At 38.1% G+C, this 27,805-nt stretch overlaps 1 long non-coding RNA gene across 1 annotated transcript in view; it reads left to right on the forward strand.

Moving 5' to 3' along the window:
• The window catches only part of LOC135714521 (uncharacterized), a 32,765-nt gene extending 15,906 nt beyond the window's left edge, over positions 1–16,859 (forward strand). The window contains exon 2 of the long non-coding RNA XR_010518844.1: positions 16,592–16,859. This is a non-coding gene — a long non-coding RNA (uncharacterized LOC135714521). The remainder of the gene's footprint in view (positions 1–16,591) is intronic.
• Positions 16,860–27,805: the final 10,946 nt, after the last annotated feature.

Below are 27,805 nucleotides of genomic sequence, written 5' to 3' on the forward strand. Positions count from 1 at the left end.
CGAACTTATCCATTTGTGTGCTTCATAAAACCTCGCAAAAATTTTCAACGCTGAACACGAACGCTAGCTAGATTCCAGTAGAGAGCAATAGAACGAAAATATATTGTAAATTTAAAAACATATAAATGAAAATAAAGTGAAGATCTCAGCAAGTTTCATAAATTTTGTACTCTTACTGTTCTGCTGCACTACTGGCACTTCCAATACTTTTCCGGGTTATTGCGAAACTAGTTCAAAAATTCTTCAGACAAATCATGATCACAAAAATGGAACTTTAAGGTGTTTTCTATATCTGTTTTGTAACTCTAAAACCAGAAAAAAAGCACTAGGACGACCCTCTTGCCGAATGAACCAATCTATGTAGGAACTTGGCCATACCCACTCGTTCCCAACCTTTGACAATAGCGCACTAGAAATTTGATTTCTCATCAAAATACAGCACGAAAGGCTCTTTAAAATGATGTCTAAGATAAAGTTGTAGAAACCGAAGCAGGTGAATATATAAACAGGAACGATCTCACCAAATGAACGATGGTTTACCAGTGAAGCAAAAACTTGGAAGACTGTTACATCTCCTAGTTCTAGCTCAACACTTCAAACCATTCCATCGGATCTTCAAAGAAACTCTTGAACAATCCGCCTCCAATCCAATCAGAATCATCGGGCCAACTTGTCAATCGCCTAATAACAGTTCTGACGAAAAGGATGCTGATAAAAACACTTTGAAATGCATTTTACCCGATCACTTGCACTTGCTTTGCACTAAAGTTCTGTTCTAGAACTATGTTATCGAGTGGCACATGGTTTCGGGCTAAAACGCGATGAAAAATCAATGATTGAGCTCAGTAAGCAAAATTGGTCGCCACAAGGCCAACGAGCTCCTTAAATCATAGAAAAATTACGATCAAGTTCCTGTTCAACTTGCTGTCACTAGATTTCGATCCCAGCGGTGATCTTACCGACGTTGACAACAACTGCTCTTGAGAAGGATTTTATATGTAATTCCGATCAACACATTAGCCTTAGTGTCAGCGTTGCTACGGTATACTTCGGATACTAGTGACACTCACGTCTCTTTTGAAATTCTTTGTCAGACTGTGTTCATGAATAATGCTAGGAAGTTAACATTATTTCCAATCTAAACAAGAATACCAAAAGCATGACTGTCACTATTCCCGGCCAGGCATATATTTACTGTAACTAGGGATAGGAAAGGAAATGTTGATGTAGTACTTACTCAACGAGAAGCCACCGAATTAGTGACACCCTCATAAGTACTACGGAGTTGGAGTATTGGGTACAGTATTGGGTCAGGAAACACAGCAAAAAATAAATTTTAATATAACATCCAAGAGGATTTACTTAAATCATGTCGAAAATCTTTTTTGTGGCCACACAAATAAAAAAAAAATGCAGTTAAAGCAGCTCTATGTCAGATCATGCAATGTATTAATAATTACTGTGTCCTTTTTGGCAAGTAATATTATTTACACCATATTTTCGACACGATTGAAGTAATATTAAAATTAATGTTTTGCTGTGTACGCCTCAACCAGGCGATAAAACCAAAAGCATATGATTGTTTTTTTTTTAGGAATTTGAAAATAAACCCACGATCTTATGCACAGTAAGCAAACGCAGCAGCCGCTAAGCTAGCCGAGTTCCTCAATTTGTTTTCCTAGCACTGTATTAGCGAAATTTATATGGAACATAATGTTACGAACTAAATAATTAAAAACAAGGATCTCACCAAAATAATCCTCGAAGCTCCCGAATACAGTTCAGAAAAGTTTCTTAGATCTTGATTAAGGAAAACCGCTACTCGTTGCCAGCCCTCGGAAAGAGATGCATCAAATGTAACAGTTCGGTGTATCTCGGCATCACTATAAGCCTGCTGGATTCACACCATCGTGATCATCTTGGGATCTTAGTTGCCCATCAGCTAAGACAGCTCGAAGCAAACACCGCTCCTGGATCCTACTTTTTCTTTTTCACTTATCATCCGCCATGGTTTGATCTATTTCGATCCCATCCATGAGACTTTGAACAATTGAACAATCGGATGTTTGTTTGAACATGATTAAAATGGTTAAAATCACCAAACGAAAATCAGCAGCATAATATAAAACGTGTCAACTTTCCAGCCGTAAACAAAAACTTAAGTTCAAAACCTACAAAACAAGGTAAACTGTATCCTGATGAATATGGGTGTGTAAGTGGAATACCTGTATAAAGAGAAAGAGAAGTATTAGTGGTTTAGTAATTTCCATTTAATTCCACTACAAAATTTGCTTATCCTTGACAATGTGCAGACTTCTTCAGTGTCGAGTATTAGTACTAGACACAGAAGAAATCTGCACTTTGTAGACGAAATACGCGTATCTGTTAAGGATAAGCAAATAAGATAGTGGAATTAAATGGAAATGACTAATCCTTCGCTATCGCTCTTTAAGGTATGTTGTGTTGTTACTGGCAAATATTTACACCTATTTTTTCTCACAAAAAAAAATCAAATCAATTTTTCCATTGCATTTTTGTCTTAATCCGTGTGATGAAGTAAATCCAGTGATGTTTCAATGCGAAATTTAAACTCGTAAGCTCAAATTAGAACCAAAAAGCAGTGTCAGATTTTTAAAAAAATATCAACAAATTGTGTCTCTTTATCAAATCTACCGGTCATTCGGAAAGGTAAATACATTTAGAAGTCATCTTTAATACAAATATTCCACTTTTATGTTCAAAACCCCGTTTCCAAAAATAAAGGGATGAAGTGCTTACTAGGTCATAAATTCGATCTAAACCCTACTCATAAGCATCTTGTAGGCGATTTTCTAAAAACATATGTGAGAAGCTTACCTTAAAACAGGCCTGCTAAACGTTTTTGGGCAGACTGGAGCTTAATTAAGAAACCTCTTATTAGAAGATTCTTTTAGGGGAAGACCGCTTGCGGATTAAATACGGTTGGTACTGCGGTGAGATTTGATGCCTATGTGTCATAAGCCTGTGTATCGAATATGATTTCTTAAAGCCCTCTATTCATAGTGTGGACGTCTGCCAAAAGCTGTTCCAATCGAACTGTCAAAAATCGCTGCTCAATTAGATCAACTTTTTTCAGTTTTCTAGTTTCAGTTATCCATACTTTTAATAGAGGGCTTTAGGGGGGCTCATAAACACCTTTATGACCTACTAATCATGTGTACTCACTTCTCAGTATCCTTTCCAAAAAAACTGACTTTTTAAGAAACAAGTTAACCCTAGAGACTTGGTATTAAATAATTCTCGCTTGCCCGTAACTATGTTCCTCGATCTAAAACGACACGAGAAGGGTAATAAACCTGAGAAACTATGCACCCGCATATACGTTTCGACTAATCTAGCTATTCTTAAGGCCTGGGGAGCATTTCAGCGTTTCAAATGCACAACTGTATAACAGCGCCCTCTTCACGCGATTGATTGTCGGTCGATTGGCTGAATCACTAATTCAGTGAAATGGTTCCTCTTCAGCAAAATTGAAGGACTTAGGGCCAGGAAAGGTAAGGAAGGTTTTTTACCACACTCGCTTCGTTGTCGTATGCGACAGTCTGTATTCGTACCAGTGATGGCATCATTATTATAGCGAATTTGTTTATTATCCAGGTTGGAACCAATTCCAACCCGTGCGAACCCAAGCTTATTGTCAGTGCCAACCTCAATCCGAGCCAGGTTACAAAAACAAACGATCACACTGACGTTTGACAGACAACAAGCAGACCCACTCTTGATACCCGATCCAGGTTGGAACTGAACGAAAAACAAATTCGCTATTAGTAAATTGATATTTTCCCGCTCTCATACGCTCTCAATATCACGATTGATATTGGAGCAAAATATAATGTTTGATATTGATTTTACAAGCTCCTTCGATATTGTGAGACTATTCACAACGTGCAAAGTTGAAGCCTCGATTGAAGCTGAGAGTTGAATCGACACAGCCAAATGATTCCATTGCACCTCGTTACCTTAGAAAGAGAAGATTTAATAGTGCTATCTCTTTTTTTATCCGATGGCAGACACAAAGTGACTGCTTCCAGTCGTTATGGAAGTTTCGGTTGCGTTCGTGTGTAAAGCAAAAACCATGAAACTCAATCTCACCACAGTTTGGAGAGATTTGCAGCTGGTGAGTTTTGTTAGCTTGTTGTGCCGGGCTGCAACATCACAGCTAGCCATATCAACCGCAGTTATGTGCTTGTTGATTTTTTTTCTACGAAAATGAAGCGTGATCTTGGGCTTTAGTGAGATTTGATTTTTTTTTATATTTTCCCAACACTGATTCGTACACTCATACCACAGGCAAACAGACATAACACTCGCAAGTTGTTCATAGAACACGCATTTAACAGTCAATTTAAATGTTTTTTAGTTGGTAGTACCGCCTCCTGTGGCGCGCCTAGTCTATTCCCTTGCGTTTGACATTTACACTACCGCCATCTGTTCAGTGTACTACCCATCACACCCATCACTGAACAGAAGGCGGCAGTGTTTTAGCATCGATGTTTTCTAGTGAGAAATATTCAATGTGTTATGTCTGTTTGCCTGTGCTCATACTCTACCGTCGTCTCTCTCACAAAACAGAAACGGTAGAACAACATTCGAGCAAAAGGAAAATGATCAAATAACTATCATTTTACCATGCGTTATTTCGTTCTAATTCGTCAATTATGTGTAAATTCAACCATTTCTGGTCAGAAATGTTGTAACTAGGAAATAGTTGCTAGCTATTTTAAGAATTCACACGTGCACAATATTACCAATTATTATCAAGAGGAAAACTACAATCTTTTCTTTATTACTTACTTTTGTACGTGTAAGTAATAAAGAAAAGATTGTAGTTTGGAAAAAAATATTGCTTCCAAAAGGATGTACTTCAATCATGTCGAAAATCTGATGTAAGTTTTATGGCCACAAAAGTAAACAAATGCAGTAAAAGCAGCGTAATGACGGTTAAAAAAAATATTTTTTTGCTGTGTATTCACAAATATTAAAAATGTTTTTGTGAAGAAGTGCAAATTTTTGCTATTTCCCAGGAATCTTGAAAATTTAGCCTGAAATCTTGGATGTTTTCAATTTTAGAATTGAACTAGAGATCGAACATTTCTTATATTTATAGTATGGTTTCATCAAAAATATATTGATCCTTAATATTATGAGAGTAGTAATGTTGCAATTTTTGACGTAGGACTACGTCTGTGATTTCTATATGGGGGTACACTTTGTGAAAACCGAAAATGAAACATGTAACAAAATTATGAAAGATTTTGAACATTAATAACTCAGCTGCCCCTGGACCAATTTCAATAATTTTATCACCAATCGATCAGAAATAATTCTACGCATCTGTTAAATTTAAGACTTTAACAATTTCCCTAACACAGATTTCAAAGTTGAATTCCATCCGGTTGCACCAAACGGTGTTTATTCAATCATTGCGTGGTGAGTGTGATGTTCTCCAGTACACGACGGAAGGCTGCCTCAAGCAGAGAGCTGCAGCCCACATTAGCATCCATAGAAGGAGGAATAAGCCGCACAGCTATTGATCAGAATCAGTAGCTCGTGAGTCTCTGTGGGCCATCTATGTCAAGCGCATCATACTAAAGAGTATAAACAGAGATAACCCCGCTCAAATTCCTATTTCTACACAAAACACAAGCTCCTGCTGCAGTTATCAAAAAAGATTTATTATATAAGACCACGTAGTTCTACGTCCCCATTTAGTCCCTTAGCTTTTTTAGTCTTGTAGTTTTTAGTCTTCTAGACCATTTTGAGCATATCGGATCGACATGAAATTAAGAAGCATGCAAACTGAAATGGGCCATTTGAGATGTTATCTATAGATTTTTACCACAACAGATGATAGTCGTCCCGAATCGAAGTAATTATTTTGAAAGAAAAACTACTTCGTAATGATTTTAGATTAAATTGATTATAATTATGACCCAATTGCTCAAAGATGAGATTAGCCGCATTGTGACCGACGGACAGCTCCCCACACAAAATAATTAATCCCAATTACGGGGTTCATCCACAGCAAAAGTGAGAGGGTCTGAGCCGCAGCTCTACCTTCACCTGAACCTTTCCTGATGAAAGGTTGCAGCAATTATTATTTTTCATCGCTGAAACTAGTTTGGTTGATGTCTCATCACACTTGGAGGTGAATTATACGCCAGGTCGTGAAATTTCCGAAAAAATTGTTACGATCGGTAGGCAATCATATCTAAATTATGCGAAAATTATTTGTTTTATACGCCATCAGTTAATTCTTTGCAGAAATGTGAGTCACCCGTTGTGGTCGGTTTCGCAAGAAGGCTCTGCATGATTATCATCTATCGAACTGGGGAAGCCTTCAAGCTGCCGGAGATGCATGTGATGCTGACTAATGCGCATCTAGTGGCCGGACTGATCATCAGCTGATGCTGGGTGATTCAATAAATGGTGTCATCATTTTATCCGTTGTCGTCAAGCCTAGTTGTCGGATGACTCCAGTCATCACTTTCCATTGCTATTATTTAAATCAATTTTCGATAATTCATGCTAATGGTCATGCGTGTACTAACGCACATTGAAACTCACTTGAAGTACGATCAATCAGAGTAGTTGTACACAGGACCGTACTCAGTGAGTGACGAATTTACGGGTGGTGGGATTACTTAACTAGCAGGTTGTATTTCCTGGTCAAATAAAAAAAATAGTTTCTCACTCCACCTTCTCTGATTTGTATGAAAGTTTGCATAATTGTTTGTGATGGTAAATTATTCATATTTTAGCTAAAATTCGGCCATTTTGACTTTTGCAAAAAAAAAAATCAAAATGGTGAATTCGAAATTTTTTCTCAATTCAGTGGAACTTTTCAGAACCCAAAAATTTCCCTATACTGGGTGTTGTGTGTTGTCCGTTGTCTAGTGTTAAGTTTTCAATCTGTGCAACCTCTGGTTGCAGACTGTGTCAATTGTCTTTATAACTTGAAAACTTTACATCCAATCGAAAAGACGTTTGAGACAAAGTTGTAGGAAAAATAAAGACGGTAATATTATTCAAGTGATCTTGGGTAAAAAATTGAAGCTTAAATAACAAAAAGTAAGAGGTTGTATCCAAGACACGACCGTAGATTTGACGTAGGATTACGTGCACGGTATCAATATTCGGTGACTGTGTTAGGGAAACCACTTTTTCCCATCACGGAGACGCCTAGTTTCCGTGCACAAAACGCACGGAATTTTTGGTTTATTCAATAGATAATAAAAAAAAGCAAACATTTTTTGGAGTTAATTCTTGCTAAAATTTTCCAATCGTACTCGCGATCAATCATATAAATTCAAGATTTTGTTTGCTTTTTTCTAGTGTCCTGGAGAAAACCTTACGTTAATTCGAAGTGTTTCAAATATTAATTCATTATCAAAGAACTTTGAGGGTTTTGTTGCTGGCAGCAAGGCGAGCGAACGTTCAATGAAAATTAACTCTTAAACGACGATAATTTATGGTGATGCTGAGCTATTAGGGTGTTCAACACACATGAGACTGTCGAGCTGTATGTACGACTCACGAAGAGCTACTGAATCCAATCAATAGCTGTGCAGCTTCTTCCTCCTTCTTCGGTGAATGGACGCTCATGTGGGCTGCAGTTCGCTGCTTACGGGCAGCCTTTCGTTGTGTACTTGAGAACAATGGATGGAACAACCAAACGTAAACAATGGCTTTAAACACAAAATACTCAAGAATCAAAACACTCTCACGCAAACTAACAATGCCATTCGATAAAGGAAGTTTGCTCTATCAGATGGCGGTGTTAGATTGCTTGGATGTGCTTTGATTCTCGAGAAATTTGCGTTTAAAGCCATTGTTTACGTTTGGTTGTTCCGTCTATTTCAATTGTTGGTCTAGAATGTTCAACGCCACGTGCCGAAAGCACTGTTGCTGCTGCAGCTGATGACGACCGACCGGACACCACTACACATGGTGATTGAATAAGCACCGTTCAGGGAGACCGAATAGTATTCGATTTTGAAATCTTTGTTAGAGAAAGTGCTTTTTGCACGCAATCGGTGATAATTTTGATCGCCTTTACACCAGTTGGACATTTGTGTAATTTTCAATAGTGATCTATTGAAAATGGATAAAGTATTAATTTTACGGATTCGTTGAAAAATTTCCAACCGATTGATTTGATAAGAATTAAAATCCACAGATTGACAGAGTTATAAGTGGTCAAAACCTGACCACTTTTCGTAATGTGGTTGATTTTGGTTTTTTGGAATTGCACCCCCAATATGTTGCCGAAAGACGTAATCCTACGTAAAAAAAAGAATCAAGTATGATGAATTGTGCAAAACAACTTTGCGGATCTTCGTCACATATTGCCAGTAAAGGACGTCACTTGTGAGTGATGCATTAGCAAATTAAAATTGATAAAACTGCCTGCATTAGTCAATGAACCAGGAAAGGTTAACAAATCTCTTGCATTTTTTTCAAACAGACCGAATCTTTTAATCAAGCTTCTCTTTTGGTAAAGGGTGGAACGGTCTAAAAATTGGTCAATCATGATTAAATACCCACTGATTATGTTATTGTATAAATGATCAAACTTTATTTCTTTTTGAAGTTCAATGACTACAAAATACAGGTAAATTATTTGATTAGGCTTCCGATTTTCCAATCCTTGGGTACGACTTGCACGTTGTTGGTGATATACCATTCCTGAGCCTTTTTCCCGTAGTGACAGGAAACGATGTCTGATGTAAATCACCTGCCAAACCAAGTATTTTTTATTTCGGGAACTTTGACAACCTTTTCAGCTTAAACTTATCTTGAACCTTGCCTTTTCCGGTATTATTACGCAATCAAATTTCTGCCGCAAACCAATCTGCGTGGAAATAATTTGGAGCAAAATTTTGATACGCTCTTCCTCTTCGATGCCATTTTGACAACTGAATGGAAAATGTCAAAAACAAAATAAAGACAACATTCCGTATGCACAGTCCTCCAAAACGAGGGGTGTTCAAGCACGATTACAAAAATATCGCCGAATTTGAGTCGACCAATTTTTGACCGTTCCACCCTTTAATAACTCGGCTACAAAAACGTTCCCTGGCATATTTGACGTAATTGAGTAACCATTTGAAGAACGTATATTCAAATGTTCATAAGTACTTTTGTAAACACTAGCCATACTAAAGTGTTCGTTTAATTTGAGAATAAGTTCTATCTCCATTTGTAGATAAAACAACTTTATTCACTTTCTAGTGCGACCTGAGGGATGGATTTGCAATATTGATGTTTACAATACAATACAATCATTACAGTAAACGCAAGTAACATTTTAAGTGTTATGAAGTACTACAAAGCTACTCTAAATCAACATTCATAAAACGCTGGTCAAGGCTGCTTTGCCATTGATGCATCCACCAAAACTTTTTATGACTAGAATCTGTCTAGTTGGCCCATCCTGGAGAAGGTTCTGAAGCTACAATAAAACCTATTTGGCAACAATAAAAACCTCTCTTGAGCCATTGTTATATGGTGGTGACATAAAAGTTGATATTCATGGACCATTTGTGATAAAGCTATTTTGATTTCAAGAAATCCATAACAAATTCATAAAGATTTAAAATGACTTTTATGAAGAAAACTTGCAGACTGAATTGTATTTATCTAAATCCATTTTACTTGATTCTAACCCGTTCAGATTTATGACAGTATTCATGGAGGCAAAGTTGCCTGCAAAAAATTGAACGTCAAAGTTTGTTTATCTTTCGATAGTTGCGCTGTGCGATCCAGCGTTTTTCCATGCGATTTTTTTCCCAATGGATTGGAAACAATCACGCTGAAAGTGTGCGATACTGTGTAACAACATTTCGTATTTCGAACAGCTGAAAGTTCAATCGTTCCCGAAAAAGATCCCCTCTTTCCGGATGGTTCCCGAAGTGCACCATCAAACGATGCAGGAATGTACGCTTGAATGAATTTTTTTTCGAAGAGTTTACCCTTTCGCCGAACAAAATCTCCGCTAACTGACAGTTGCTGTGAGAACTGATGCAAGTTATTCCGATCGACATCTATTCGCAAGATCTGGTCTGTTTTTAGACTGATTCAGCAATGTTTTGTGAATTCAAGTGCCACGCTCACTTCACTCTTCTCCGCCAGATGTTCAGTCGTTGCTGGTACCGGTTCAGCCGGACGTGCTGGTTCTTCTAAAGAAGTAAATTTTGCTGAAATCCCTACGGTCGTTAGCATCGCTTGAACTTTTCATCCTATTTCGTATGTCCTTCGAGATTTCCATGTCATCAATTTGGCTTTTATTCACTAATTCGGAGGATTCATTAGCTTGGGGACATAGAGATGAACTAGCCTAAGGCTAAAAATCTCTTTAATAAAGAATTAAAAAAAAATAGCTTGAGGACAAAATCGATCTGGTTGGCAGCATACCACTCCAGAACTACCTTGGAGTAGTGGCAGCTGGTCAAATCGTGCTAAAAGATGGCTTTGCCACTATGCTTGCGGATGACCAGCAATACACGCTTTTTCAGGCATTCTTCGATGTAAACTTGGGATGTCATAGTCGAGGATGTGACGAATGGTTCCGTTTTCAGGCCACAACTGCAAATCGCTTGCCAAATCATGGCCTTCTTCGCGAACTTGTCGGTAAACACGAACTTGAATCTTCCCGGCACATTCCCACGTCCAGTCGCGATGTAAAACTTTTTTTCCTCATCGATCAAAGTGCAGCCCTTGTGTTTCGTCAAAACACGGTCGTACAAGAGCCATGCACGCTTTTTGACCACGGAATTCTGCTTCATGAACCGGTTCGGATGTTTACTGGCTTGGTCCGCACCGTTTGAAAGTTGGCGTTGTACCTTTTGGCCACATCTCGGATCGAAGGACCGAGGTTGGCTTTAACGCACCTCAACACCGTGCTGCGCAGCTAACGATCCCTGATTCTAGTTTTTTCGTAGGTCCGCTGATTCCTTTCCACACTCAGGGTTTCTTTTTACGTTTTGAGTACTCGACAAACTGTTGTTTTTGGCATCTTCAGCACTTTAGCCAGCTTAGAACCGAACCACTCCAGATTTTTCAGGTGTTTGTGTACAAAAATTTTTCTTCTTTCGAGTTCCATTTGACGTTATTTATGAACGCGATCGACTACTTTGATCAAACTTGCACCAGTTGTTTTCTATAGAAGTGTAAACAAACCAGTGCTGCAAAATATCAATATCAATAACTACAAAATGCTGATTTTCACTAGCCACTTGATGTCAGTATCCGTTCACACAGTAGAATATCAATATAATTAGCCTCAATGTCAGTTTGCAAATGACATTGACATCGTAAAGGGACTACTGATATTCAAAGTTCTGCCGCAAATGTTTCTTATGTACGCCAGCTAATCGAATACCGATCGTTAAAAAACTCATCAGTAATATTCTTGGGGCAATATCTGATTTGCTTTAGATGCACCTCGAGTAACTCACATTGCTCAGTGAGAAAGATCACTGTCATTTGCTTTCTCTCTTTTCGCATCACAGCAGCATATGAAGGTGCCTTCATGCGAAACCGAAAAGCTACTGTCAATCAAAACAACAATAAAATGAAAAACATGTTTACAGAACTCAATAACTCAGCGAAACTCGGAGACACTTAAATTGATTGATTTGATTATCCTGCATCATCTCTGCTTAATAACCTTCGTTCAACCCTTACCAACTGTGAACGTGAACGGAACCTATTGCTGCCTAGCTGCCTTACCAAGGGCGAATGCTTGTCCGGCTTGATATGGTGGAAAAACTCGATCTGCCTGACCAAATACTCAAAAGCCGGCAAATTACGTACCCCGCACGTACTACAATACTCGTCGAAGCAATCCCGTTCCCATGGCTTGGAAAACTACCGCTGGATGAAACTGCGAACTGAGCTCTGAATTACCACTGTGCCGTTCTACTGACGGTGGACATCCATCCTTCCTCTTTTGGTGCTTCTTCTGTGCCTTCCGGATGATCGTGATACAGTTCCGTCTCTGCGATACACCACCGTGATTTTGCTGCGGCCGTCGACGGCAGTCTCCTTTAAAGTAGAACATCACTACATACGTGTGTTCTTCGGTTTCTTGTTGGCTAAATCCATAGCGGCCCAGGTGTAGAATTTGTTGTTCGGGTCCATCTATTTTATGAACAGCGCTGACGATGCGATCTTGTGAACTTGATCACGTCTCATGATAATCCTGTACTTCGTCTTCCTGATCGGTTTTCACTTCGATTTCGTCCGGTTGATCGTTGATGGGTTTGAAGTCCGGACGAGGATGGCACTCACCGGAAACATTGGTAGCGGTTACTTCAACGTCCTCCTCCTCTTCGGCTTCAGAAATGACGGCGGCTGCTCTGGCTGAACATTCCGCTGGGACTGGCTGCTGAGAAGGAAGAACAACTGCAAAGCTGGCTGGAACTATTAGTTTTTGCGGGTAGTAACCTGACACCGGCACAGGTTCTTCTGTAATATTCAAGCTATTCGAAAGCCTAAGAATACACTTGGGGTTACTTTGTTTACAAACAAAACTGACGTGTAAAATGAGAAGCATATTCTTAAAGGGAGCAAACGGAGTAAGCAGAGAAAAAAATCGCTGAACGTCGATTAAATATTGCGGAACATTGAGTTACTCGCGAGTTAAAAAGCAACTCAGAGTAAATCTGTCTCACCCCTTCGTAATATTAAAACAATGCAATGGTTATACCAAAAAAAAGTTAACTTATTGAGTTATTCCTAATCAAAAGTAAGAATTTCAACTTTTCGCTAGTGATATTCATATGGTTAGTAATATCAAAGCCTGATATTATGCTTACTACCAAGGTTGCTTCCACTCACTTGCTATAAAAAAAAAATATTTTTCGGAATTATGCAATCATTAGATGTTATAATGATATGTTGTACTTGTAAGTAACAAGAAGAGGGTGTAAAGTATGTGTTTGATTTATAAAACCTGTCAATTTCGCTTTCAGAGCGTCACAATCAGCGATCTTGTGATTCGTGAGCGTTCACTCAGATTGAGCGCTCACGAGTCGTAAATTCGCTGATTGTGACGCACTGAAAGCAATATTGACAGATTTTATGTGTCAAACATATACTTCATGACCTCTTCTTGTAACTTACAAGTACTAATAAGCATTATACTATTTCATGATTTCATAATTCCGAAAAACATTTTTTTATAGCAAGTGAGTGGAAGTAACCCTGCTTACTACAAATATCAGTGTCGGTAGTGAAATTCAGTGCTAGACCAATAGCTAGCGAGGGGCGTACCAATTTACTTTTAGTCAGCCTTTATCTCGATGGTCCCTTCAATATTGTGATATAGAGAGTTAACTGTAGTACAAAAAATACCGTATCATAATTGCGAAAATACCGCGCTGGTAAAGCCAATCAAGTTAATATTTTTTTAATGAACAGATGGACTTTGAAAAAAATTATAGAGACTGGACCACAAAATGCATTTTAATTTGTTTCTATGCCCAAAAGATAGCTGAAGCAAATGTCTAACTGTCATGTTTGTCGCAACGTACCAAATCCGATGCCGCTCTTAACTCCTAAAGGTGGTGTTTAACTAATAGTTTGCGTGGACGAGACATTGTTTATAGAAGGTCAAAAGACCGTTTAATTCATCCTTGAATTATTCTTTTTGAAATATTTAAATCAAACAATGACATTTTTCGAAGACGCCAGTTTTAAAATTTTACAAGATCCAACCGACCGAATTTTTGGCAAAATGTGAATGATTGCCCATAGCAAACATTTATTCAAAGTTTCAGTCGACTTTTCTTGGAACTGGTTTATGTTGGAAATTTGTTTATACAATGCATTTATTTTGTATGCATTAAAATTTACCCTGGAAGAGTTTACCACCAAACGAAGAATCCTGAGTACGGCTCTGGCTGTACAGACCCATTAGGGCCGTCATCATCGTCGTCGTGGTGGTTTCACTTTCTTCCCTTTCAACACACCATCTCGCGGCCATCATTGACCATAGCGCGGTGCATTTGGGGGAATTTAATTGTAATCACATAGGTTTTTCCTCCGAAAAACCGGTCATTGCCTTCCGACTGACAACACCAACAAACCTAGCACCCGGCAGCAAACAAATGTGACCTCCATGCTGCTTCCATCCACTGTAATGAAGTGGGAATTAGCATTTTCCACACAGCAACACTTTCCCGACAAATCTAGTAAAGCAAGAGATTTCGCCGATTTCCCGTTCGTACATAGTCGACAGCTGCTGTAGAGACAAATGGTTGGAAGTCTGCACCGACTATGGTTGAACGTTGAAGCTTTTCGTGGATTTTCGCTTTCGGGCGGCAATCAGAAGGTGGAAAAACGAGTTTCCCACGTCTTGGGTACAATTGTACATTGCGACAGGATGGGACGATGGGGGAGAAGAAATTATTTTCACGAACGCGTTGCATTTCGCAAGTTGGACGTGTCAATGCGGAGGTGGTTGAAGGGACTCGCCGCTGCCACAGTCACGGAGGTGGTGTAATAAATTTTTGTACACAGACGTCGTCGTCGCAGGAGAAATTCATTTTATTCTACAAACAAGTGACTCAAGGTTTCAGCTGCTTTTGATTTCGTTTGTGAAATTGCGGGTGAGAAATCAAGTGAAAAGAAATGGCATTATTGCTGTTGCCGGGTTGGGATGGTTAGCATTGAAGTGAAGGTTTGGCTATGAATATTTAAGTTTAGTGTGGAATGCATAAACGATCGAAAAGTATGATGTTGTGTTCGTTTTGCAGAGTTTGTAAATGAATTATTGTTATCTGTGTTTCGTAAAATGCACGTTGAATATGAATTGAGACTGGCGGAAAAAGGTTGCGTAAGTTTATACTTGCTCCACTACTGACCGGATTCAGTCTTTCTGATATTGTTGCTTATTTTACATTGAAAGGTCACCAGTCACCAGTGCTGAGATTTGTCATTGTCATGGACAGACTTTCGCGTGATATTGACAGAATTGTTTTTCACTGACAGACTTGATCCTCAAAAATACCTTCGTCAAAACCTCATGAATTTTTTCGTCAATGACAAAGATTAGCCTGGTTACGATTATTGTGATTTCGTGCATTCTGTGTCACATTATTGTTATCTAAGCAGTTCAGGACGTAGTTGCTTGTTCACTACAAGTCATTTAACTTCATTTCAAATTCAGTTAATAAAAAAAATATACACATGTCCGTCACTGACAACATTGTCATTGACAATTGACATGATTTGCCTTGACGATGACTGTTAGCTCAAATGAGTGACCAAAGCAGAATTGTCAATATCACCGTGTTTTGTCGAGAGTTTGCAGCGCTGCCAGTCACTGCATATGAAAACTACATTGGTTTCGATAAATTCATCTAATCTTGACTCGCATTTTTCAAAGCCATTGTTTGATTTGCCAGTGCAAATTTTAAATATTTTTTGCAAATATGGGCTACTGAAACTCAATTTGTAAAGCAAACTCTAATCGAATTGTCTGCTAAATATATCAGCTCTAAAATAGAGATTATCATTCTTTTTATCGGAAATTTATTTCCAGAATTCATGCACTTTGATATTGGAGCAAAATATAATGCTTGATATTGATTTTACAAGCTCCTTTGGTATTGCGAGACTATTCACAACGTGTAAAGTTGAAGGTGAGAGTTGAATCGACGCAAAAATGATTCCATGGCGCCTCGTTTTCTTAGAAAGAGAAGGTTTAACAGTGCTATCTCTTTTTTTTTATCTTCACCGATGGTAGACACGATGCGACTGCTACCAGTCGTTATGGAAGTTGGGGTTGCGTTCGGGTGTAAAATAAAAATCATGAAACTCAATCTCACCACAGTTTGGAGAGATTTTCAGCTGGTGAGTTTTGTGAGCTTGACATTCCGAGCTGCAACATCACAGCTTGCAATATCAACCACAGTTGTGTGCTTGTTGATTTTTGTCTACGATAGTCAAGCGTGATCTTGGCCTTTGATGAGATATTTTTCCAACACTGATTTATCCAATGAACATGAACATTTATTTCAAATTTTAGTTAGACCTTAGTTTAACTCGAGCACAATAACTGGAACAATTACCCTATTGCTTTACTCTTTATTGATGTGCTTATTTCCTTGTTTGATGATTATTATCGATGATCTCATTCTGCATTGTTTTTTACAATATCCTTCATTATGTTTACTGTAGAACCCCTGGTTTGAATAGCTAAAGTTGCAATTAAACGGCGCTCATTGAGAACTGTTCAATTGTACCAGTTCAACACCCCTACAAAGGTGCGTAACGCCACTGAACACCTGTGTAGGGGTACCAGTTCAACCAATTCTAAATGAGCGTCGTTTAATTGAAATTTTAGTTAGTCAAACTAACGGCATTCTGCGGTAAATGTTTCGCTCTCTCTTCGCTTTTCATAAGAGAAATTTATCCTACTGTTTCAAATCTAGTTATTGTTCGATTGCTTTTTGCACAGTATAGCTTATTTTAGATTTACCTACCATAATTTCAGCTACCAAACTCATCTAACCCATTCTCCGATCTGTATCGTTCTTTTCAGATCATAACCCCAACCACCGCAGCTGACCGTCAACCACCTCGTGGACAATGACCATTCCGGTTGTTTTCAATGCTCCACATAGGCAATTGAGTGGCTGCAGGTATAATTTCAATTAAATCTCAACCGATACTTCACCAGCACTAGCGATTCCAGCAGCTCAAGGTCAAGTTAAACGAACGAGTGAAACCCACCAATTGAAATTCTCCGGCTCTGACCACGGTGTGGTGTTCGCAAGTGTTGTGAGATCAGATGATTAAGCACAAAGAAATCCATGCAAAAAAATAAGAAGTGCCAAACAGTGAAGTGAAATCTACCAAGTTCGTCGTTGTTGTTGTTTGACATAGTCGGATGGGTCTGCAATTGCCCAAAGCTAAAAGAGTGCGCAGCGTGTAGGTGTGAATTACCGTATGCTGTACAAAGGTGAAAATTGTAATTGCTGAGACATCCGCGTGAGCGCGCGACAAGTGACGTGATTTGATCAACAGTCTCGCAGGTTTGATTGGTGATTAAAAGGAGCTACACACGGAAGAAGCTCACGAGGTTCGTTGTTTGCAGCGAACAAAAGATTTGGCACAAACATCTGGAAGGATGCTGGAATACCTTTGGGTGTGTTTGCCCATTGATTGGTGATTTGAATGAGTGACTAGACGGTGAAGAAACTTGGTGTGGCACCCAGAATAAAATAAGGTGTTGGTGTTGCTTTTGAGCATTAACAAGATTCCGTTCGAAAATAAGAAAATAAGAAGCAAATAGAAGAAGGAATTGCGCAAGTAGTGTGGTGGCAATACACTGGAAGCGGTTTCAAATTGGATTAACCTCGATTGGATATTTGTTTTTGAGAACGAATGTCGATTCCACCAGCAGAAATCATGAGGTAAGTGATTCCGTTTTTCTCGTTAACCTTAGGAAACTATACCGTTTCGAAAGATTGAGCTGGTTTTAGTCAATTATTAGATTACCACTTTCAGTTAACTTTGCTCTGCAGTTGTTTATGCTTCATTTATTATAATATTAATTGCCACTTTGTTCGTCAGTGCTATAATTGTAACATTTTTATTGCCATAATGCCTCGTTGTTTCATCATTATCCCATTCACGGTCACACTTTGTGTAAGTGTAAACTTGGGCTCCGTCGTAAGCATGACTTAATTAAGCGCACAGAATAGTGGATGAGGGCTTCAATGCTGCGTTGCAACCTTGGCCTGTTCTTCAAATCTCGCCGCTGCTGCTACAATTCCGTGCCCAGCCTCTCTACACAATTGCTTGGTAACATCGGCACTCCTCTAAATTTACAACGACGGCGGTGAATTGGCCGTTGTTCCGCGCGGTTTCGAACAAAAACGTTCCAAACTTTGAGGGTCCTAAAAACTACTTTCAAAGCTCAATGGTGGCGGTAGTTTTTTTTCTTCTAGTGTGTGTATCCAACAATAACAAAAACCACCCATATAATACCCGTTCCATTCGGGTGTATGTAAATGGATGGGGGAAGCGTGCGTCATTGGATCCGCTATCCAATGGCTATGAAGGTTCATGAAGAAGTGTACGGACATGTGGTGATTGTGGCCGCTTACCGGAATAGGTACGGATTGTTGTTGATCGGTTTCAGGTTCTGTTATTTTTTTTTTTCACGAGTGCATTGAACGTTCATAAGCATGTTTTTTTGAGACTGTTTCGATACTTTTGCTTTCGAGCGATCTATTGGTAAGGTCAGATACTTATTTGGAATCGAAGGATATCGATGTTGAATGTTACGAAACTGAACAGTATTCTAGATCTCCTGTTATAAACTATCTCGTTTGGTAAATTGTATTCATCGATTGTCAATCATACGACTTCCATCAACGGATGACCTTCCACGGTTTATTAATTTGACCCCAGGCTACATCAGTAGATGGTTTTGCTTGATAACGAATTCGTTGTATTTGCTTATGACTCATGTTGACATAATAAATAAAGACTTGTTCAGCTAATATACTCCAACTCTGCACTCTATGCTGTGCAAAAAAAAATATTTCTGCTTAAGAAACAAAAAAAAATATTTATGAAAAGAAATTTCATAAATTTTACTAAAAACTGATGTTTTACGACTTTGTTCAATATCAGAAAAGTTAGCATTTTTGCAAAACTTTCAAGTGAACATAAGTTTAAAAATATTAAAATTGAACAATTTTTGCTATTGAAGTTTTTATCAGTTTTTGTGTATTTTTGGCAAAATTTGTTATTATTTTCAGTATGCCTTTTTTATGAATTGGCAATCCTGTTTGCTACAACCTATGTTGTTGAAACATATCGAATTCACCATTTGGGAACCTAAACCTTCATCAATCTTTACCTTTTTTGCACTGGCTCATATTTTGGGGTTATGAATCGAATTGAAGGGCAGCCTATACGAAATTTAACACTTTTTTTTTTCAAAATGATGCACCCTACTTGACATAAATTGAACTTACTTTGTTGCATTGAGTCACTAACTTGTCCAGGCGGATTGGCAGTTCCTTGACTTGACTGCAGTTCCAGGCAAAATAGCTTGCTAAAATTCGGCCATTTTGGATGTTGTAAAATTTTTAAAATGGCGTCTAGACTACCATGCGTTCCTATCGATTTATAGCGACTGTAACATGGTCACGACGCAAAGTAGTCTATGCGCATAGAAGTATTGAGGGAAAACCCAAAAGTTGATAACTTCTAAAAAATATTACTCAAAACGTAGAAAACACATCGCTAATTTTGCGATACAATGTGTAAAAAAACCTAAATTTTCAGGACAAAATATAAAACCATATTTCGGCCTCTATTTACAAACCATTAAAACAATAAAAAACAAATACAATCAATGTTTGTCAATACAAAAAATCAATTTTTAATATTATTATATTTTTATTAAACATTTTTTAAGGGGGTAGTACACTTTGAGCGTCCAAAAAGTAAGGCATTTTCATTAATTTTTTTAAGCAATAAAACACTCAGGGTGGGCAAAATGTTATAACCCATTTATTAGTCATCCTTTGAACTACAATTTGTATTTTTTTTTAACTCGATTGGCGTCTCCCCGTGGCCGGTGCACCAGGTCGCGCGGGCGTCCTCGCGCGGAAGTTGGAAAACGGCGTGGGAAAATACTCCTTTCCATGTGATCCTGGAACATAAATCGAACAAAAATCCTGATTAGTAATAAAATTTGGGTTAGAAATAGGGTAACCAACTGATTTTGGACCCCTAGAGGAAGTGAGATCACGTTTATGTCAAAATAATATTATTTGTTTATTATTATTATGCAATTTACATGCGGTTGTGTTCGAAAACTACTCATCTTGGATGTAAAATGTCACTAGATGTTTTATTTATTGATATATACTCGAAAAATAATTCTTTTCACATCATGATATTCACATATTTTGGACCCTTCCACTTGATTTTGGACAGTGTCCATAATATATTTTGGACACACTGAATGGGAACGAAAATATTTTGGACATGCTGAAGTTCTTTCAACCTATGAGCCTAAAATTAATTACGACGGTCACTTCTTCCTATCTCGAATTTGTTAGGTCCGTCTAGGTGGGAAAATTTTCAAAGAAGGTTCCGTAAAATGGGGTGAAATTGATCAGCGGGGTGAATTTGATCGCTGAGTATACCCAATATTGTACTTATGCATAATATTTTTACAATGTATACAAAGATACATTCGTACGCTTAGTAACGAAAAACATGTTACACATGAAAAAATATCACGAGAAATTTCAGCGATCAATTTTGCCCCGCTGATCAATTACACCCCGTTTTACGGTATGCATAAAAGTTGTACAACACATATGAGTTTTCCATTGCCATTTTGTTGCTGCCAATCGATCTGAAACCAACTTGTATTCCTCAAAAAACTTATTTTGAACTAAAAAAGCTAAACTTTGATTACAATTAACCCCCAAAATGCGGATAATAGAGAATGTAAATGGAAACCGCGTAAACGGTGTACATACTACGTGGGATTGACTTAATTGGTTACAACATGAAATATCTCGAGATCCTGACCAGATAGAAAGTTACTGTCTTCGGCAAAGTTGTTCAGGAGATCAAAGCCTATTTCTTAGTGTACAATAGTTCAGAATTATCTCACTTCGTGGAGCTAGTATCCATGTGAAATTCTCGTGTATAAAATATCTCTAGATCCTGACCAGATAGAAAGTAAATGCCTTCAGCAAAGTTGTTCAGGAAGTCAAGCTCTTTTCGTTGGTGAAGTGGTTCAGAAATTTCACACTACGAGGCGCTAGTATATACGTGTAATTCTCGCATATACAATAGCTCGAGTTCTTGACCAGCTAGAAAGTTACTCAGTCAGAATTTTCTCACCACGTGGCATATACACTTCTCGCATATGATATATCTCGAGATCCTGATCAAATAGAAAGTTACTGTCTTTGAAAAAGTTGTTCAAGAGGTCAAAGCCTATTGCTTTGTGTAGAATAGTTCGGAATTTTCTCACTATGTAGTTCTAGTATACACGTTAAATTCTCTCATATAAAATATCTGGAGATCATGACAAGATAGAATGTTACTGTCTTGGGCAAAGTTGTTCAGGGGATCAAGGCCTTCTGGCTAGTGGACGGTAGTTTAGAATATTTCACTTCATGGTACTAGTATATACGTGCAATTCTCGCATATGATATATCTCAAGACATGCTAAAAATGTACTGTAATCGGCAAAGTTGTCCAGGAGATCAAACCCTATCGTTGGTGGAAAGTACATAATTTTCTCACTAGGTGACGTTGAAAGACACGTGAAATCCTTGCATATAAAATATCTCTGAATGACCCGCATACTAGTGCCACGTAAAGGGAAAATTCTGAATTACTGTACACCATCAAAAAGATCCTAATATCCTGAACAACAGTAACTTTCTGTCTGGTCAGGATCTAGAGATATTTTATGTGCGAGAATTCCTCATGTATACTAGCGTTGCAAAGTGAGAAAACTCTGTACTTAAGTCCACCAGGAAAAAGGCCTTGACTTCCTGAACAACTTTGCCGAAGACAGTAACTTTTTATATGATCAGGATTTCGAGATATTTTATATGAGAATTTCACGTATATACTAGCACCATATAGTGAAAAAATTCTGAACTATAGGCTTTGAACTCCTGAACAACTTTTTCGAAGACAGTAACTTTCTATCTGGTCAGTATTTCGAGATATATCACATGCGAGAACTTCACATGTATACTAGCGCTATGTAGTGAGTAAGTTTTGAACTACTGTCCACCAGCAAAAAGGTTATGATCTCTAGAACTACTTTGGCAAAGACAGTAACTTTCTATCTGGTCAGGATCTCGAGATATTCCATGTTGTAACCAATTAAGTCAGAACCCTCGTAGTATGGACACCATTTACGCGGTTTCCATTTACATTTTCTCTATTATCCGCATATGTTGGGGGTTAACTGTAATAAATATTTAGCTTGTTTAGTTAAAAGCAAGTTTTTTGATGAATACTCGTTGATTTCAGATCGATTGGTAGCTCGGCTGCAAAATGGAAATGGAAAACTCACACTGTTGTACAAAGTACAACGCGTGAGTACTCGTGTTACAAAAGTTGGCGCGAGTAACGGAGGAGTCTCAAACACAAAATTTAAAAAATTGTATGGACCGTAGACATCTCCCACCCCCCTAAAGCGTCTACGTAGTTTATGAACAGCCCCTTAGTTAAATGCGTTTGGGAGATAGGAAAACTTTTGTGGAAAACTAGGAACTAGGAAAACTAGGAAAACTCAGAGTGGACCACTCTACGTGTTTTGCTGTTTTTCCCATTTTGAATCGCCTGATAAACAAGAAATATATTTAAAAACAATGAATTCATATTATTTTGATTGATTTACTTACCAATTTAATCAGAAATCTGAGATAATAGCACGATCGACCAACCGGAATTTTTTTGTCGCTCTTTTGATGATTTTCATTTGATAAGTGTCCAAAATAAGTTGGTAACATTTGTTTACGATCTTTTTTGGACACTTTTTATTTAATACTTTTTAAGTAAAATCTTAAGGTGAAATCTTTATAAACAAGTGGAATACATCTTCCAAAGTCAGATAAACTGATTTGATAAAAAAATCATTGAATTGTATATTTTAGACCAAATTTAAAACAAGTACACTAACGCCGATTCCTCTTGACAAACGTCGAAACATGAAACTTTTTCGATAACATTTTCTAAAACTGCATAAATTGAGCAATTGTAAGCAATTTGAGGTGAACTAATGATCTTGAGACATAGCAAGTAATTGAAAGAATGTAATTACAACATCAAACCAGATGAATTTGAAGAAACTAGACAGTAAGCGACGAAAATATATGAAAAGGGTCCAAAATATGTAGGGGTCCAATTCAAGTTGGTTACCCTACGTATTCCGATTTTTTTTAAATTAATTTTTTCAAAAGTTGTGGCCTTAGGAAAAAAAAGTCCATTTTTTCACCCTAAAAATGCTTACAAAATCGTGGATTAAAAATCCATTTTTGACAAAATCGAAAATGTGGATACGTATTTCTAAGCAGAATTTAATTCTGAACAAGAAAACCTAGGCGATATCCAAATTTGATGATAACTGGTTAGAGTTATTTCCCACGCCAGTTTGAAAAACCCCGTTTCGAGATAAACACGTTTAAAGATAAAATTGCTCTCTCAGCGCGCCGGTACATGTTTTAGGAAATCGCTTCGTAAAGCGGAATATTCTGGCGGACTTGGAGTCTTTTCTAAATTAAAGTATACATCCCAAGAAACATTTTAGGCCAAAAAAAAAATGATTTCTTTTAAATCAAAGTGTACTCCCCCCTTAATTACATTTCATTGGATATTTTGATATTTGAAATCGGCCCAGTGATTCCAAAGTTTTATTTTTTAACCAACTTAAAAATGGTCACCCTAATGAAAAAAATATAAAAATATAGGTCTAATATTTTGCTATAAGGAACAAAACTACCAATTTTTAAGAAAATCTGATAATCACTATACCGTTTTGCTATGGAATGGCTGCATAATTTTCTACAATATTAAAATATTAAAATTTATACAGATTGAGCTTCTCAACGATCAATATAAGCAGCAAATATGCTTCTTCAGCTAAAAAATGTCTTATTCAGCCTTTAATCCACACAAATTGTTTATTGGGCTTAACCTTCCTTTTCTATTGTGAAAACAGTAAATTTTGTTTTTAATAGAATAGATTTTTAAATGGGCACCCAACTCTATTTCTCGGCTGTTTTCCAACCAATTGAACTGATTTAGTGTATTGAGAATGTGACGTTGATTATTTCATCCTGCCCCTTTACACTCATTGAAAAATAAAGTGCTTAACTCTCATAAAGACTGGAACGCGCAAAAATTGGTCGATAAAAAATCATTTCTTTCAGTCAAAATTCATATCACAAAAATCTTCTTATTTTTATGTTGGTAGTTCAATTCATATATTTAAAGGAAACAATGTTCGTTTATTCTTTTGGTTTGCCAAATCCGAACAGCCGTGCCTTCCGTTTAACCCCTTCCATTAAATTTTGCACAGTGGTCTCATCGACCTTATTCGCCGCTTAACGTCAGTTAGATTTGAACTGCTGCTCGTTGTCCATGGATTTATTAGTTATTTTGAGATTCCGTTTGACCAAGGCCCAATACCGTTCGATTGGGCGAAGTTCTGGGCTGTTGGGAGGGTTGTGGTTGTGTACCACAACCACGTTGTTCGCATCGTACCACTCGATTGCCTTTTTCCCATAGTGGTAGCTCGCCACGTCCGGTCAGAACAGCACAGGTCTATTATGTTGCTTTAGGAATGGTAGCAGCCGCTTTTCCAGGCACTCCTGGACGTATATCTCTTGATCAGCGAATCCAAATACATAAAGTAACCAACGATACAGACAAAACGGTTGCTACGACTACCATGACAAACTCGCTCTGTAACATAGCTCGATCCGAGTGGTAAAAGGATAATGATATATCGCTTGCCTGCTTTGTTGCAATATACACGGATGAGGACATAGCTTGATATGAATCGAGAAAAGACATAACAAAAAAATTCCGATTAACACACGTGTATCATGTTCGGCTCTACATCTTGAAGCAGCTTGCCAACAATTTGCTCGTTTTCTTCTACCGTCCCGAGTGGCTGCACGGGCTGATTGTCATGAAAAAGAAGGAAGAAGATTATATCATTATTGCTTTGCACTTCTAACATAGCGTTATTATTTGGTTCGTTGATCGCTTGTCATTTTGTCATTTGGAGATATTTTTGATTCCTTGCTCTTGATTGATAGTTCCCGTAGTAATGAAAATGTCGCTTTTTAGACCACACGTGCATATGGCCTGCTAACGAGATGTTGTTTCGGGAACTTCGATAGTTTGATGGTTTTGAAAATTTCTGCCACCTTCCCTTTTCCTGATGCGGTATAAAACTTCTGTCCCGGAAGCTGCTTGAAATCCGCCTTCACATAAGTTTCGTCGTCCATGACGACACAGTCGAACTTTGTTAGCAGATTCGTATACAGCTTCCGGGACCGCTGCTTTGCCGAAGTGTGTTGTTTGTAATCTCAGTTCGCCATCTTCACCTTCTTAAACGTCGACAACCCGACTCGTTTCTTGCCCCGATGCCCAGTAGTATGGGGGACATTGAGCTTGCCAGCGACGTCCCGGATGGAAAGGTTAGGGTTCCGCTTATATTTCACCGCCACCTTCTTCGTCGTCGCTGCCAAGTCCGGATTACGATTGTCATCGCTTCCAGGCTTCCCGGCGGTCGACAGACGCTCCCCGAACACTTTTAAAACGTTTGTCACGGTCGATTTGGCCACATCCAGCAATTTTGCCAACTTGGCGTGTGAGAACGTCGGATTCTCTTGGTGCGCGAGTAAAATTTTGACACGCTGCTCCTCTTGCTTGGACGTCATTTTGAAAACTGGAGAGCAAACGGTGAAAAATAATCATAGCAACCATTGTTTATACACTTAACTTTCAAATGCAGCTTTTAAGGTTTTTTAATGCATTTTAATGTTCTAGAGTTTATTCCCAACGTCCAAAACAGTATCAGTATAAAACGATTTTTTTTTTCAAAATCCTTTAAATCTCATCAATACTGCTCAGGAATGACGGATTTATGATAGTTTTAGCATTTTTCTGTATCAGACGTGGGGGGTTTGAGAGTTAATGTTCTTGATTTTTTTTTTTTTACAAAAGCTAAATACATAGAAAACTTCAATATTTTCAGAAGTTTTAGTTTCAAGTAATGGAAATGTTAAATAATGTAAAGAATACTTTTTATTTCGAATTCGAGAATGAAAGTGCAAGGCCCACCTGGACCGAGATTGTCAATTGCGTCAAGACACTGGAGCCAAACGTTGTTGAGCTGGAAGCAGTGATGGAAAAGTTCATCAAAGTTCCCTATGACTCGCGAACTTTTCCCTTGGTGGACTTCGTGAAATATCGCGAACTTTTCCAACACTGATTGGAAGCAACTTATCGGATTTCGGAGGGGAAGGCGGTTTTCATTAAGGGGTTACGCCTACCTGCAAGACCGAAAAAAAAGCGAAAGTTTGGATTTTTTCTCGAAAACGACGCAACATATTGAAAATCGGTTTTCTGCCGTTTATTGAACACACATTAAATGGTACATTTATCAGTCGATGCTGTAAAAACGAGGTCCTGGTGCCCCGCACGGCTGCTTTTTAGACGATGTTCTAAAAAACGCTTTTTGCGGTGCCAGCTGCGGTTTGTGATGTAATCATCTGAAATAAAAAAAAAAAAAACCATGCCAAATCGTTAAGCATGTTTAAACTAGTCCTTGATCGTTCGGTTTTTTTTTTTAATTTTTTTGACAAAATGGCGGCCTTGCAAAGTTGAAGTGCCGATTTTTGATCCTTAAAATTTGTCTTTGATCGGCTGTAAAAAATCTAAATTAAATGATAGACGAAATCCGAACGATCGTGGACTGCACAAAATAGTACTGAACAAAATAGTACTGAACAGAAATCAAAACGAATCGGACGAATCGAATGTATACATTTCGAGAAATTTTTGGCACCGGTTTTGAAAATATGATCCCGAGATAATCGCGTTTAAAGTTTCAAGTTGGGTTTAGTCCACTATAAGTGAATATTTTTGTACGTCGCATAACTTTCACAATTTTAATCGGATCAACTTGATCTTTTGAGGAAATATTATTGACTTCATATACTTTCGATTAGGACACTAAAAAAATCGATTTTTTGAAAGTTTGCAGGTAGGCGTAACCCCTTAAGTTCAAGCCAGAAGAGTCTATGCTGTATACATTTAAGATCAACTGTTATGAACTTGTGGGACGCTTCATTCAATGTATGCGATTTGCCACCAAAAGTCTCAGATCGTGATGAAGCGTTGGTGCTGGAGAAATACGGAAATTTTAAGTCTCAGTGGAGCTGGGCCTCGACATGCACACCGGTGTACGAGTTGTGTACATGCTATGTCAATTTACACAACTCGTACACCGGTGTGCATGTCGAGGCCCAGCTCCAGGCCTCCTGGAAAAGGAGACTCCTGTCCCGCTTGATTTCTTATGATGCTATCAAGAAAAAAAAATTTCTTGTGCAAGATAGAGGGGACACTGAACGATTGCCTGCCTCAAACGGTGGGATTGTTGCTTATACAGAGAAAGAGTGGATAAATGGCAAAGAGCAGGTCAAGTGGCGGGCGTTGGAAGAGGAAAAATGTTCGGATGAATCAAGGGAGCTGCATGCACGGCAGAAAGCGGAAGCCAAGTTCAAGTTGCCTCCCAGGAAAACTAAAAAGAACTCACAATATATCCTACCAATTGCTTCTATGAAGTTTTACTTTGAATTCATCAAAATACGAGGCATTACTCCTTAATAGCTTAAACAGATGGTGCACAAATCCACCACTCAGGAAATTGGGTAAAATGGAGGATACGACACACCGAAATCTGGCCGACATCTGAAACCTGTGGATCAAAAGCATTAGGAAGAAGTTGTCGGAGTCATCAAAACGCTCATATGATAAACAACTTAGCCCCTCAAAACGATGAAATGGTTAATACAGTGTGGCCAGTGAATTTTCATTTTGAAATTCCCGGTTTTTTCCCGGTTTTCCCGGTTCTAATCTTAAAAATTTCCCGGTTGTTAATATTCAACAAAAAGCTGGAAGGAATTTACTGCAAGGATAAAAAATGTGATTTATGGAGATTCCCAAAATTCTG

The sequence above is a fragment of the Ochlerotatus camptorhynchus genome, unplaced genomic scaffold (assembly GCF_037179485.1).
Source record: "Ochlerotatus camptorhynchus isolate MF236.1 unplaced genomic scaffold, CSIRO-AGI_Acam_v1.1 ptg000658l, whole genome shotgun sequence".
NCBI classification, from domain to species: domain Eukaryota; kingdom Metazoa; phylum Arthropoda; class Insecta; order Diptera; family Culicidae; genus Ochlerotatus; species Ochlerotatus camptorhynchus.